The sequence below is a fragment of the Mandrillus leucophaeus genome, unplaced genomic scaffold, assembly GCF_000951045.1.
Source record: "Mandrillus leucophaeus isolate KB7577 unplaced genomic scaffold, Mleu.le_1.0 Scaffold526, whole genome shotgun sequence".
Lineage (NCBI taxonomy): Eukaryota > Metazoa > Chordata > Mammalia > Primates > Cercopithecidae > Mandrillus > Mandrillus leucophaeus.
The window spans coordinates 1183834-1199932 of record NW_012105653.1 but is presented as its reverse complement, the minus strand read 5'-3'; positions in this window follow the sequence as shown (position 1 = coordinate 1199932).

The following is a 16099-nucleotide window of genomic DNA, read 5'->3' as shown; positions in this document are numbered from 1 at the left end:
GTTGACTGTCTTCCCCCGTCCTTCAGAGCAGCCTGGATTTGCGGGTCTTGTCAGCCCTCTGTGTGAGCCCGTAGCGCTCTTGGTTGTTGAGTGTTTGTAGAGTGAGATTCACCAGAAGGAATCCTGGGCAGCAGGGCCTTGCGGAGAGGCCTTTAGAGATTTGACTGGGTAACTTACAGACTCCCCCCATTTCAAAAATATTTCCCTGGCAGAGGCCCTCACACATTCCTCCGAAATTGAACTCACTTTGAGGGACAAACTGTTGCCCTTTTCCTTTTCTTTGGACTTTCTCAGATGTGGATCCCAAAGGAGTGTGCAAGGGTGCTTCCCTGTTTAAGAGAACTAACTCCCAGCCTCTTCATATTCAAGAACAACTCATCATCTGAAAGCATGTCAGAGATACTTATTTTAGCCCCAGAAGGAGTGTTTGTAGAACAGTGGCACTCTGAAGGGATCATTGGCAAGATCTGAAATGACCTGATTGATCCTCACATGAGAGAAGCAGAAATAGTTCTGGTGTTTTCAGACTTGGAGATCCATCAGAAAACATGGGGCCTTAACACACAAGTGCAGTGACCGACTAACTGATGTCTCACTTTCGAGTAGTATTTTTTTTTTTGCTTGTGTGTAGATGCTGTTGTTTATACAGTGCAAGTTCATTACAAATGTTTTAGAACTTACATAGCTTCACGTATTTTCTTAGTTGATACTCAATATTATAAGGTTTTGAAAAAGTTTTGATGGTAAATGGGGTCTTTATAACTGAAAAAAAATGGACTCTCTAGAATTCAGTGCTTTTTGGCTGGTATTGCCACAGGTGCTGCTGATTAGCGGTGATATTGGACCTCAAAACATCTCTTTCTCAGATACCTTTATAATACTCAAGGTGGGGGAAAATCCACACAGCTTTGTGGTTACATTTTTAGTTATTTGTGAGAAAAAATTCAACACATGGTTATATATTGTTAGCTGTTTTGAAGAAGCTGTCCTTTACCCTATTGTTCTGAGGGAGGCTGAGAGCATGCTGCATTTATAAATTTGAAAAAGTCTCAATGAGCTTCTTGAACCAACCTAGCCATTCAAATTTGGATTCTGTGTATCAGTTTTGATTATTTCACTTCCTGTGTCAATGGCAGAATCATTTCTATTTTTACAAAAGTCTCAGGGCTTTATTGTAAAGGTGATCACTGAAGCAGATTTTAGTAGATGTAAGTTGTGTATCCTCTCAGTGAAGAAGGCTGTGCTTTGGGCCATAACCAAGGACAGTACTTGCTCGTGTATTGGAATTGCCCCAACTTAAACATTAGAATAAATGCTGTAGATTTTGGGGCAGCTCTGATGTCTCAGCTCTCATCTCTGGTGGCAGTGACTCACAGGCAAGGCGTCATGGGCCCGCTGTCCATGGTGCTGAATCCGTGTCACCTGTTTCGCTGTGTGTGGGGGTGTGCGTGTGTGGGGGTGTGTTTTGCGTGGGGCGGGGGGCTCAAACTTCCTTTCCAGCGTACTTTAAAATTAATTTCAGGATTCATATGATTAAATACAATTTGATCAGGGAAATTCTGTTGAATGGGAGCATGTCTTCAAAACACTTAAGCCATTTTCTTCTTCTTCTTTTTTTTTTTTTTTTTTTTTGAGACGGAGTCTTGCTCTGTCGCCCGGGCTGGAGTGCAGTGGCCAGATCTCAGCTCACTGCAAGCTCCGCCTCCCGGGTTCACGCCATTCTCCTGCCTCAGCCTCCGGAGTAGCTGGGACTACAGGCGCCCGCCACCTCGCCCGGCTAGTTATTTGTATTTTTTTAGTAGAGACGGGGTTTCACCATGTTAGCTAGGATGGTCTTGATCTTGTGACCTCGTGATCTGCCCGTCTCGGCCTCCCAAAGTGCTGGGATTACAGGCTTGAGCCACCGCGCCCGGCCTTATTCTTCTTTTTAAGGAGGATAGTTATGCTACAGCATTCCGTTTCCTTTGCTTAGTCTTCACCGTCTCTCTAGGTGGGAGTTTTGTTGCTTGAGTGTGGGCATCAAGTAACAAATCACTGACATTAAATGAAACCCTGTTTTCTTAACAACCATTCTTTTAAGAAAGTACTAGTTTGTTTTAGTCTGTTTTGTTTTGCTTATAACAGAATACCTGAAACTAGGTAATTTACAAAGAAAAGGAATTTATTTCTTATAGTCATGGAGGCTGAGAAGTCTAAGGTCCAGGGGCCAAAGCCACTAGCTCCAACTCACATGACAACCCACTAATCCATTAACCCTTGAATGGATTAATCCATTTTATGAGGGCAGAGCCCTCTTGATCCAATCACCTCTTAAAGGCCTCACCTCTCAATACTGCTGCATTGAGGATTATGTTTCAGCATAAGTTTTGGAGGGGATATTCCAGCCATAGCACCTTTATTACAATACAGACAATACATCTGTAGGCATATATCTACGTAGGGGCAACTTGTTCCCAAAAGGGTTGACTGTAGCATGTTTTGCATTCTCCAGCATGTTGGTTCTCAGCCTTCCCTGATGAAGGGATCTGTTTATGTGTTGGGCTAGTGAGTGGTTGTCAGGCATTCCTGTTGTGTTAGACCCCTGTCTACTCTCTTTTCTCTAATGTTGAGGACATTTTTGTAAATCATTTTACTTGAGTCTTTTCTTTCTCTTGAAGTTAATTTTGTCAGTTACTTTAGAATTGCCCCACAGGTTAGCAGTAAAAAAAAATGATAGATATCACTTGTGGTACAGAGATTGTTGCACGTGGTAGTAAATTGTATATCAAGCTAAGCAGTGGATTGTTGAGGTGCTTTTTGTTACAGTCATCTAAACTAATGCTTTGGCCCCATTTGTTGTACACTTAACCCAGGTTAGTTTTTGACATCTCTTTTGTTGACAGAAACTCAGGAAAACTTCCTTCTGCCTCATCCAAGCTTCAGAAATACTCCCTGATTGCCTACTCTTTGCCATTTCCTATGCTATGACCTGGGAACCCATGGGGGAATGAGACAGAGTTCTTATTGAAGGGCTCACCAGTTCAGATTGAGGAAGGAACATGTAAACATATAATTACAGGGGGCCATAGTCAGTGCTGCAGTTGGGATACATAGAAAGCCAGGCAAATGTGTTGAGGGGCGATTCATTTGGGCCGAGAATCAGGGAAAGCTTTAGAGAGGAGGTGCTCTTTGGGCTGGGCCCTAGGGCATGAGTTATAATTGGGCGTGGATTGGGTATACATTTATTAGAAAAAGATTGGAAGGTTGGAATAACCGGAGTACAGAGTGCGTAGTGGTGTGGAGGCTGGAGGTACGGAAGCATAGTAAAGGAGTTGGGACCCTGCTGGAAGTGTTAGGGGCATTGTGAAATGGTTGGAACTCTGTTGGAGATGGAGGGGGGCGAAAGTAGAGGAGGAGTTGCATGGTAGGTAGAATAATGGCTCACAAAGCTGTCCACATCCTAATCTCAGGACTATGTTATGTTACATGGCAGGGGAGTTAAGGCAGCAGATGGAATGAGGTTGCTAATCAGCTGATTTTAAAATAGGGAGATTATCCTGGATTATCTGGGTGGGCTCTGAGTAATCACAAGGGTTCTTAAAAGTGGAAGAGAGAGGCAGAATAGTCAGCGTCAGAGTGATGTGAAGTGAGAAAGACTCTAACTGCCATTGCTGGCTTTGAGGATGGAAGTGTGCACTAGTCAAGGAATGTGGGAAGCCTTTGGAAAAGGCAAGAAAAGAGATTCTCTCCCCTAGAGACTTGGGAAAGGAATGCAGTCCTAGATTTCTAGCCCAGTGAGACCCTTGTCTGACTTGTGACCTCCAGAACTGTAAGGTAAATGTTTGTTGTATTAAAACACTAACTGTCTGGAAGTTTGTTCCAACAGCAGTAAGAAACTGATACAAGCTGAGGCTCTTCATTTGGCAGTCTTAGCTGACAAAATTAAGGAGGAAATAACATGATTAGATTGGTCTTAGAAGATAAAATGATGGAGCTGCCACTTGGGGAGAATTCACTCCAGAGAAGCATAGTTCTATTCTCTATTTCACCTCCTAGGCAAGACTGGCATCTGATATTGTCTTATTTGGCCCAGATCCCACTTATAGTCTCTCTGAGCAGCTTCCACAGCCTCTACCCTTCCCAATTGCCATGTCCCACTGGGTCATCTTTCCTCTGTGTTGGACACGTGGGAAAGAGTAGACCAGGTATATACTTACCACTGAGATTGTGTTGTCATAGGCTAGGCCCAATTCCAACCTCATAGTTGTTGTCAGATTACTTTCCAGAGGTTAGTTTCTTTACATCCTCACTAATCCTTTGTATCTTCAGATGTTTTAATTGTTGTCAATTGAGTAAATATTAAATATCTTACTATTTTAATTAGCATTTCCTTGGCTAGTGAGTTTGAGGATTTTCCACCCATACTTTGGCTACTTGAACTTCTTCTAAAAATTGTATTCTTATATTGTTTATCCATTTATTGTCTGGATTATCCTTTTTATAGCTTTTTAGAAGTTCTTTTACATATTCTAGATTATATTTGTATCCTGTTCTTTATCCTTTTAAATATGCTGTTTTGATGAACAGATGTTCAGTTTTAATGTAGTCAGATTTATCAATCTTTTTCTTATGGCTTATGGTGATTAAGTCTGATTTAAGAAATCTTGTGTTACTTCAAGGTCATTGTATTAGTCCATTTTCATGCTGCTGATAAAGACATATCCGAGACTGGGCAATTTACAAAAGAAAGAGGTTTGAAGAACTTACAGTTCCACGTGGCTGGGGAGGCCTCACAATGATGGTGGAAGGTGATGATGATGAAAGGTACATCTCACATGGCAGCAGACAAGAGAAGAGAGAGAGCTTGTGCAGGGAAACTCCCCTTTTTAAAACCATTAGATCTCGTGAGACTTACTTGCTATCACAAGAACAGCATGGGAAAGACCTGCCCCCATGATTCAATTACCTGCTTACTGGGTCCCTCCCGTAACACATGGGAATTAAAGATGAAATTTGGGTGGGAACACAGCTAAACCATATCAGTCATAATAGATCCTCCTCTTTAAAAAATATTTAAATATTTGCTTTTTATAGTCTACTTGGAACTTATTTTTGTGTGGGGTATGAGATAGAGATCCAATTTTAATTTTTTTTCCAAATTGATAACCAATTGTATCAGCATTGTTTATTGAGTACAGTCCTTTCCCCAGTGATCTGCAGTGGTACCTTTGAAACACATCAGATTTCACAAATGCGTGGATCAGTTTCTGGTTTCTTTATGTACCTAATGATAACTTAATTTCTTTCTCCCTAGTTCTTAAATCTTTTATTGAGCTTTTTTTTTTTTGTCTTTTTTCCTTTGCTTGGACCACTAGAGAAAGTTGCATGGAGATTGTGGTAAGATTATCCTTATATTGTTTTTCATTTAAAAGAAATGCTGTGAAAGACTTAATTGTGAACTTTGTTATTTTTTTTTTCTTGGTAGATTCCTTTATTAGGTTAAGGATAATCACATTTACTAGTAGTTTAATAAAAGCTTTTTTAAAAAATCATGAATAGATTTTGAATTTTCTCAAATGGCTTTCTATACAGTGTACTTATTTAGATAATTTTATGCTTTTCTTAAAACTTGTGATTGAGATGAAATATTTTATTCTTTTAATTTAAGTCATCATTGATTTCCTGGGAGAAACTGTGATGTACTACATTAAAAAATATTATCGAGCCAGGTGTAGTGGCTCACACTTGTAATCCCAACACTGAGAGGCTGAGGCTGGAGGATCATTTGAGCCCAGGAGTTCAAAACCAGACTGGGAAATATAGTGAGACCCCATTTTTACAAAAACAAACAAACGAACAAACAAAAACTAAAGAAAAAAAATTGGCTGGGCATGGTGGCATGCATCTGTAGTCCCAGCGACTTGGGTACTTGGGGGACTGAGGTTGAAGGATCACTTGAGACTGGGAGGTTGAAGCTGCAATGAACTGTGATCATGCCTCTGTACTCCAGCCTAAATTATTGGACCCAATGTGCAAATATTTCATTTAGGATTTTGGCATATATATTCATAAGAGGTGTTGACCAGTGATAATCTTTTCTTGTATTGCCCTTATTCAGATTTGGTATCAACATGATACTTCATCATCTTTGTAATAGTTTCTTTCTGGGGACAGGGACTCTCTCTGTCGCCCAGGCTGGAGTTCAGTGGTGCTATCATATTCTACTGCAGCCTTGAACTCCTGGGCTCCAGTGATCTTCTTGCCTTAGCCTCTTGATTAGCTGGGATTATAGGCACAAACCACCATGCTCAGATAATTTTTAAATTTTCTTTTTGTAGAATAAGGGTCTTGCTATGTTGCCTAGGCTGGTCTTGAACTCCTGGGCTCAAGAAATTCTCCCACCTTGGCCTCCCAAATGTAATAGTTTTGGAAAGGGAGGAATTTTTGTTTCCTGGAAATTTGGCAAAATCGATTCTTAGATGGTCTGGATCTGGACCTTTTTAAACATGGAGCCACTTGCAGTAGCAATTAATCACTTTGGAAGGGTCGCTAGTCCATTCTGCTCACATTTCGTTGGCCAGAAGGAGTCATTCTGGCCGTACCTAATTTCAGATGGGGCAGGGTGGTAGAATCTGCCTCATCCTGGAAGCTGGGGGCACTCAGTCCAATAGCACAAGGAAACAAATTTTGTCAATAATCTTGAGTGAGCGTGGAAACAGATTCTTCCTCAGTCAAGGCTTCAGGTGAGAACACAGCCTGGCTAACACTTTGAATGCAGCCTTGTGAGACCCTAAGCAGCGGACCCAGTTAAGCCTGCTTAAATTCCTGACTCACAGAAACTGTGAGATATTAAACACATATTGGTTTAAGGTGTTAAATTTGTGATAGTTTGTTATGTGGCAATAGAAAACTGATGTATTGATTTCTACTGACCTCCCCTTAGAAGTGGATTTGGGTTGATGAAGGGTGTTTGACTCTATTTAAGGTAATCAGTTTATTATTTATTTTCTTTTATATGATGTTTTTTCTATTTATAAAAGTAATACAAATATTTTGTGTAGAAAAATTGGAACAAACAGAAAAGTATAAAGTAGAAGATCAACATTATCTGTAATCTTACCACAAAAGGATATTCAGTGTTTTTTCCTACTTATATTTTTGTATGATATGCATGTCCTAAAGTTGGGATTCATTCTGAAGTATGTTTTTTGAAGCAGTATTTTTCCTTTTACTAGATCATGAGCATTTCCTTGTCTTATAATGTGTTCTTCCAAAATACGATTTCAAATGGCTGCATACTATTCCGAAGTGTCCCAGTTTATTGAACCATTTCCCTATAGCTAGACATTTATGTTGCTTTAAAATACTCATCATTAATAAATAATGCTTTGAAAAATATCCTATACAAAAATCATTGTGCGGATAACTGATTGCTTCTAAATTTTTACTAAAGGTAGAACTATTAGCTCAAAGGTAGTAAATGTTTTTAAGTCTTTTTGTGCTTAACCATCTATCTTCCAACATTTCTAAAAAATAATATAAAACTTAGACGTCTGTTTCTGTAACTCACCAGGTTGGGATAGGACAGAACTATTGATTTTTGAGCATCTAGGTTCCTGTTTTCTTAACCCTGTTTGCAGAGTGGTTTTAAATTATTCATTAAAGTGCAATATGGATTCTATTTATAGACGCATTTGTGTATGAGATCGCTCCCTTAATGTTTGGGGAAAAGCCTACAAATTGCTATTATCACATTCCTATCTTTGTAAATCTTTTTCTACTCCTATTCACCCTTTCTTTGTTCTCAGTCAACCCAGTAGAGACACTGAGACAAATAAGGCCTTGTATCCTTATATTACTCAGATAAAATGGCTATTCTGAGCCAGACCTTGTTCTTTTCTTCTTGACATTTATTAACTAGTGGATCTCAAAAAGAGGAGCCATCAGAATATTAATGATTAATTCAAAAATATTTTTCCTGGTCTCTAAAGTAATGGATGTTTGTATAGAAAATTTCTAAAGCAGAGATTAGCATAAAAAGCAGAATAACAATAAAATATATATATATATATTTTGAGATGGAGTCTTGCTCTGTTGCCCAGGTTGGAGTGCAGTGGCATGATCTCGGCTCACTGCAACCTCCTCCTTCTGGGTTCAAGCAGTTCTCCCTGTCTCAAGCTCCAGAGTAGCTGGGATTACAGGCATGTGCCACCATGCCTGGCTAATTTTTGTATTTTTTAGTAGAGATGGGGTTTCACCATGTTGGCCAGGCTGGTCTCAAACTCCTGACCTCAGGTGATCCACCCGCCTCGGCCTCCCAAAGTGCTGGGATTATAGGCGTGAGCCACCACACCCGCCCTGATGACTAATATTTTGTTTGGAGTTTTTGCATTTGTGCCCGTGAGTGAAATTGGCTCATAATTTTCCTTTATTATAGCTGTTCTCTTTCTAATCTGAGATGAATACTTAATTTATTAATTTGCAGCTTTTTCTTGTTTTCTAATATGTGTGTTTAAAGTGATATATTTTCTTGTAAACAGTGCCTCAACTACATCATACAAAGTTAGATTTAAGGCATTTTCATTATTGTTTGTTATACTTTCTAATTTCCATTATGGTTTTTTCTTTGATTCCTAGGTAATTTAGAAGAACATTTAAACATTTCTAAACATATGCATATTTTCTTGTTTTATTATTCTTCAGGACCATTATATTGCCCAAAGATCTTGCTTTCTATGATTTTAATCCTTTGAAATTTGCTGGTTTGCCTTATAGCCCAGAATATGGTATGTAAGTTTTCTCAGATATTCCTATGTGCCTGGAAATAATTGGGTTCAATGTACTATACTACATATTTTGTTTAGCTGAGTTGGTAAGCATATTATATCTGCTTTCTTACTAGTTTTTTTTGGTTGTTATATTCATCACTGAGATAATTACACAATTTCATTATGATTATGGATTTGTCTCATTTTTCCTTCCAGTTCTGTCAGTTTTTATTTATAAATTTTTGAGACTGTGTTGTCAGGGCCACACAGATTTAAAACTGTTAGGTCTTCCTGATGAATGGAGACTTTAATTATTATGACTGTTTCTCTTTGTATCTAGTAATGAATATTTGACTTTATGATATGGTATGTCTGATGTTAATATTAACATACCTGTGCTGGATGTTTTAGGCTCATATTTACATGATATCTTTGTTTTTTATCTTATTCTCGACCTTACTATAGTTTTATGCTTTAGGTATGTCTCTTGCAAAGAGTATAGTTAGATTTTTTTTTTTTTTTGAGATGGTGTCTTGCTCTGTCGCCCAGGCTGAAGTGCAGTGGTGCGGTCTCGGCTCCCTTCAAGCTCCGCCTCCCAGGGTCACGCCATTGTCCTGCCTCAGCCTCCCGAGTAGCTGGGACTGAGGTGCCCACCACCATGCCTGGCTAATTTTTTTTGTATTTTTTGGTAGAGACGGGGTTTTGCCGTGTTAACCAGGATGGTCTCGATCTCCTGACCTCGTGATCCGCCCACCTTGGCCTCCCAAAGTGCTGGGATTACAGGCGTGAGCCACTGCGCCTGGCCGATATATATTTTTTTTCATTCAGTCTGACAGTCTGTGTCTTTTAATTGGAACAGTTCATTTACATTAAATGTAATTACTGATCTATTTGGGTTTAAATTCATCATCCTATTATGTATTTGTCTTGTTCTACATTTTCTGTGTTTATTTTTCGCTCTTTTTCTTGCATTATTTGAATCTGATTATGTGATTTTTTGAAAAAATCATTCCATTTTTCCACCTTCTCCAGTAGATTGGAGATTATGTCCTATTTTTCGTTCTTTTAGAGGTTATTGTGTAAATTGTTACTAACTTATCCAGATAATGTAGTTATACCTTTATCTTTCTCCTAGACAAATCATAGTTTCTTAGAAGACTTGAACTCTAAGAGCCCCCCTCCAGTTTCATATGTGCTTATTATTGTGCACTTTAATTCTATATATTCTTTTTAAATTCAGTGAAATAAATTAATATTAGCAGTATTATATTAACAATATTGGTATTAATAGTATTATTACTGGTAACATTAACAGTATTGTATTAACAGTAATATTAACAGTTAGTGTTCTTTTAGATTTATTCAGATACTTGTCTTTGCTCTTCATTGCTCTCTGGCATTTCTGACTTATTCTGGGATGGTTTCATTTCTGCCCAAAGGGCCCTCTTTAGAAATTCCTTTATTGTAGGTCAGCTGATGTAGACACTGCATATATATATATATAGTTTTTTTTTTTGTTTTGAGACTCGCTCTGTTGCCAGGCTGGAGTGCAGTGACGCGATCGTGGCTCATTGCAACCTCCGCCTCCTTGGGTTCAAGTGATTCTCCTGCCTTAGCCTCCCTAGTAGCTGGGACTACAGATGCACACCACCACACCCAGCTAATTTTTGTATTTTTGGTAGAGACAGGATTTCACCATGTTGGCCAGGATGGTCTCTATCTCTTGACCTTGTGATCTGCCCACCTTGGCTTCCCAGAGTGCTGGGATTACAGGAGTGAGCCACTGTGCCTGGCCAACATTATGTATTTTTTAATCTAAAAATATTTTTATTTCATCTTTTAACATATTCTTTCAACTTACTTAAACATTTTGTGGGATATAATTCACACACCATAAAATTCACCCTTTTAAAGTTTACAGTTGAGTGTTTTTTTGGTGAATTTTCAAGGTCATGCAACTATCATCACTACATAATTCTAGAACCTTTTCTTCACTTCAAAAAGAAACCTCATACACAGTAACTACCTGTTTCTCCCTCCCCAAAGGCCCTGGCAACTGTTAATTTAGTTTTCATCTCTAAGAATTTGCCCATTATGAACATTTCATATGAGTGGAATTATATAGGATGTGGCCTTTTGTATCTGGCTTCTTTCACTTTGCATAACATTTTCAAGCTTTATCCATGTTGTAGTATGTATCAGTATTTCATTCCTTTTTATGGCTAATATTCAGTTGTATAGATATATGGCATTTTGTTTATCCATTCATCAGTAGATAGACATTTTGGTTGTTTTTTGGCTGTTGTGAACAACATGCTATGAAAAGTCGTACGTGTTTTCATATGAATATATGTTTTCACTTGTCTTGGGTTTACACTAGAAGTAGAATTGCTGAGTCATACAGTAACTCTGTTTAAATTTTTGAATAACTGCCAAATTGTTTCCCAAAGATGTTGCAGCATCTTCGGAAAACAATTTGGCAATGTAAAATTCCAAACAATTTGGAATGTAAAATGCTACACCATTTTATATTCCCATCAGTAATTTATGAGGGTTCCAATTTCTGCACATTCCCTCAAACACTTGTTATTTTTCAGTTTTTTGATTATAGCCATGTAGTGGATGGGAAGTAGTAGATATTGTGGTATTAGCATTTCTGTAGTGACTGATGATATTCAACCCTTTTCATGTACTGCTTATTGGCCATTTTTGTTTTTTCTTTGGAGAAATGGCTATTTAAATCCTTTGCACAAGACTTCATGACTAAAACACCAAAAGCAATGGCAACAGAAGCCAAAATTAACAATTGGGATCTAATTAAACTAAAGAGCTTCTGCACAGCAAAAGAAACTATCATCAGAGTGAACAGGCAACCTACAGAATTGGGAGAACGTTTTTACAATCTATCCATCTGACAAAGGTCTAATATCCAGAGTCTACAAAGAACTTAAACAAATTTACAAGAAAAGAAAAAAAACAACACAAGTCCATCAAAAAGGGGCGAGGGATGTGAACAAAAGAAGACATTTATGCAGCCAACAAACATGAAAAAAAGCTCATCATCACTGGTCATTAGAGAAATGCAAATGAAAACCACAATGAGATACCATCTCACACCGGTTTGAATGGTAGTCATTAAAAAGTCAGGAAACAATAGATACTGGAAAGGATGTGGAGAAATAGGAACGCTTTTACACTTTTGGTGGGAGTATAAATTAGTTCAACCATTGTGGAAGACAGTGTGGCAATTTCTCAAGGATCTAGAATCAGAAATACCATTTGACCCAGGAATCCCATTACTGGGTATATACTCAAAGGATTATAAATCATTCTACTATAAAGACATGTGCATACATGTATTTATTGCAGCATTGTTCGTGATAGCAAAGACTTGGAACCAACCCAAATGCCCATCAGTGATAGACTGGATAAAGAAAATGTGGCACATATATACCATGGAATACTATGCAGCTGTAAAAAAAGATGAGTTCATGTCCTTTGCTGGGACACGGATGAAGCTGGAAACCATCGTTCTCAGCAAACTAACACAAGAACAGAAAACCGAACACTGCATGTTCTCACTCATAAGTGGGAGTTGAACAATGAGAACACATGGACACAGGGAGGAGAACATCACACACCAGGGCCTGTCAGTGGTGGGGGCCTAGGAGAAGGATAGCATTAGGAGAACTAATGTAGATGACATGTTGATGGGTACTGCAAACCACCCTGGCACTTGTATACCTATGTAACAAACCTGCACATTCTGTACATGTATTCCAGAACTTAAAGTATAATAAATTTTTAAAAAGCTGAAAACAAAAACAAAAATAAATCCTTTGCCCATTTAAAAACTGGATTGTCTTTTTATCGCTGAGTTGTAAGTGTTCTTTATGTATTCTGTATATTAGTCCCTTATCAAGTATATGATTTGCAAATATTTCCCCTTGAGCTGTGAGTAGTCTTTTCATTTCTTTTCTTTCTTTTCTTTTTGAGACAGAGTTTTACTCTGTCACCTAGGCTAGAGTGCAGTGGCGTGACCTCGGCTCACTGCAAACTCCGCCTCCCAGGTTCATGCTGTTCTCCTGCCTCAGCCTCCCGAGTAGCTGGGACTATAGGCGCCCACCACCGTGCCCGGCTAATTTTTTGTATTTTTAGTAGAGACAGGGTTTCACCGTGTTAGCCAGGATGGTCTCGATCTCCTGACCTCGTGATCCACCCGCCTCAGTCTCCCAAAGTGCTGGGATTTACAGGTGTGAGCCACCGCACCCGGGCTCATTTTCTTGATAGTATCCTTTGATGCACAAATGATTTTTATTTTGATAATACCACATTTATCTATTTTTTTTTCTTTTGTTGCTTATGTTTGCCATATTTAAGACATTGCCTAATCCTAGGTCAGACAGATTTATACCTCTGTTTTATTCTACATCTGTTTTATAGTTTTAGCTCTGAAATTTAGGTCTTTGGTGCATTTTGAGTTAATTTTTATCTGTGGTATGAAGGAGGAGTTTAACTTCTTCGTTCTTCTGCCTGTGGCTGTCTAGCCCTGGTACCATTCGTTCAAAAGACTACCTATTGAATGGCCTTAGCACTTTTGTCAAAAATCAATTGACCATAAAATATGGGCTTATTTCTGAACTCTCCATTCTATTCCATGGACCTATATGTCTGTCTCTATGCCAGCAGCACACAGTCTTGATTATTGTAGGTTTGTAGTAAGTTTTAAGATTGGGAAGTGTGAGTCCTTCAACTTTGTTCTTTTTATTTATTTTGGTTATTCCTGGTCCCTTGCATTTCCATACAATTTTTAGGTTTGGTTTGTCACTTTCTGGGGAAAAAAAAAAAAAAAAAAGGCAGGTAGAATTTTGATGGGGATTAATTGAATGTGTAGATAATTTGAGGAGTATTGTCAGGTTAACAATATTAAGTTTTCGAATCCATGAGCATAGGACTTAGTAGCTATAATAGTTTTTTAGTGGATTCCTGAGGATTTTCTCTATGTAAAAATATATCATCTGCAGATATATATGCTTTTAATTCTTTGTTTCTAATCTGCATGCCTTTAAAAAAATTTTCTCGTGTAATTGCCCTGGTTATAACCTTTAACACAGTGTTTAATTGTTGTGGCAAGGGTGGACATCATTGTTTGTTCCTCATCTTACGGGGAAGCTTTTAGCCTGTCACCAGTAAGTATAGTTAGCTGTGAATTTTTATAGATGCACTTAATTGGGTTGAGGAATTTCCCTTCTATTCCTATTTTGTTGAGTGTTATTATCATGAAAGGGTGTTGAATGTTGACAGATGCTTTTCCTGCATCTATACGATGTTATTTTTGTCGTTTATTATATTAATGTCATGTATTACATTGATTCAGTTTTGTATGTTGAGCCAACTCTGAATTTCTTAGATAAATCCCACTTGTCATGGCATATAATCCTTTTTATATATTGGTGGATTTGGTTTTGCCAGTGTTTTGTTGAGGATTTTTTGAGATGGAGTCTCCCTCTGTCACCCGGGCTGGAGTGCAGAGGTACGATCTCAGCTCACTGCAGCGGTACGATCTCAGCTCACTGCAGCCTCTTGCCTCCTGGGTTCAAGCAATTCTCCTGCCTCAGTCTCCCAAGTAGCTGGGATGACAGCTGCGTTGCCTCCATGCCCGGCTAATTTTTGAATTTTTAGTTGAGATGGGGTCTTACCATGTTGGCCAGGCTGGTCTCAAACTCCTGACCTCAAGTGATCCACCTGCCCCGGCCTCCCAAAATGCTGGGATTACAGACATGAGCCGCCACATCCGGCCTTGTTAAGGATTTTTTTTTTTTTTTTTTTTTGAGAAGGAGTCTCGCTCTGCCGCCCAGGCTGGAGTGCAGTGGCCAGATCTCAGCTCACTGCAAGCTCCGCCTCCCGGGTTCACGCCATTCTCCTGCCTCAGCCTCCCGAGTAGCTGGGACTACAGGCGCCGCCACCGCGCCCGGCTAGTTTTTTGTATTTTTTAGTAGAGACGGGGTTTCACCGTGTCTCCTGACCTCGTGATCCGCCCGTCTCGGCCTCCCGAAGTGCTGGGATTACAGGCTTGAGCCACCGCGCCCGGCCTATTAAGGATTTTTTTGTTTGTATTCTTAAGGCATGTTAATCTGTAGTTTTCTTGTGATCTCTTTGTCTGGTTTTGGTATTAGGGTAATACTGGCCTTACAGAATGAGTTGGGAAGTGTCTGTTTCTCCTTGTGAAGGATTGGTGTTCATTCTTCTTTAAATGTTTGGTAGAATTTAATAGTGAAGCCATCTGTTTCTAAATTTTTCCTTGTGGGAAATTTTAAAAATACTGAATATCTTTACTTGTTTTAGGTTTTTTTCAGATGTACTATTTTTTGGGTTAGTTTTGATAGTTTCTGTGTTTCTAGGAATTTGTGAATTTCACCTATTGGCCAACAGTTGTTCATAATATTTCTTTATAGTCCTTTTATTTCTGTAAGGTTGGTAATTTTCTTTCTGATTTTAGTAAATTGACTTCCCTCTTTTTTTCTTGGTCGTTGTAGATAAAAGTTTGTCAGTTTCGGTGGTCTTTAAAAAAAGAAAAAGCAACTTTGGTTTCATTGTTGTTTTTCTATTTTCTATTTCATTTTTGCTTGAATATTTGTTTTTTTCTTCCGCTTGTAAAGGTTTAGTTGGCTCTTTTTCTAATTTCTTAAGGTAGAACGTTAGGTTATTGATTTGAGATATTTCTCTTTTAATATAGGTGTTTACAGCTATAATTTTGTAAGAACTGCTTTCACTGCCTTTCATAAGTTTTGATATGTTGTGCTTTCTTTTACTTTACTTTTTTTTTTTTTTTTTTGTGAGACAGGGCCTTGGTCTGTCATGCAGGCTAAAGTGCACTGGTGCCATCACAACTCACTGCAGCCTCAACTTTGAGTCTCCTGAGCTCAAATGATCTTCTCACCTCAGCCTCCTGAGTAGGTGGGACTACAGGTGCATTCCCCCACACCTGGCTAATTTTTAGATTTTTTGTGGGACACAGGGTCTTGTCATGTTGCTCAGGCTGGTCCTGAACTCCTGGGCTCAAGCAGTCCTCCTGCTACGGCCTCCCAAAGTGCTGGGATTACAGGTGTGAGCCACTGTGCCTGGCCTCATTTTTAATGATCTCAAAGTCTTTTCTAATTTCCCTTGTGGTTTCTCCTTTGACTCTGGTTATTTAGCAGCGTATTGTTAAATTTCCACAGACTTTTGAATATCTTAAATTTCTATCTGTTACTGATTTCTATTTTTTTCCCTTGTGGTTGGGGAACATATTTTATATTATTTCAATCCTTTAAAATTTTGAGACTTATTTTCTTGGCTAACACCTGGTCTAT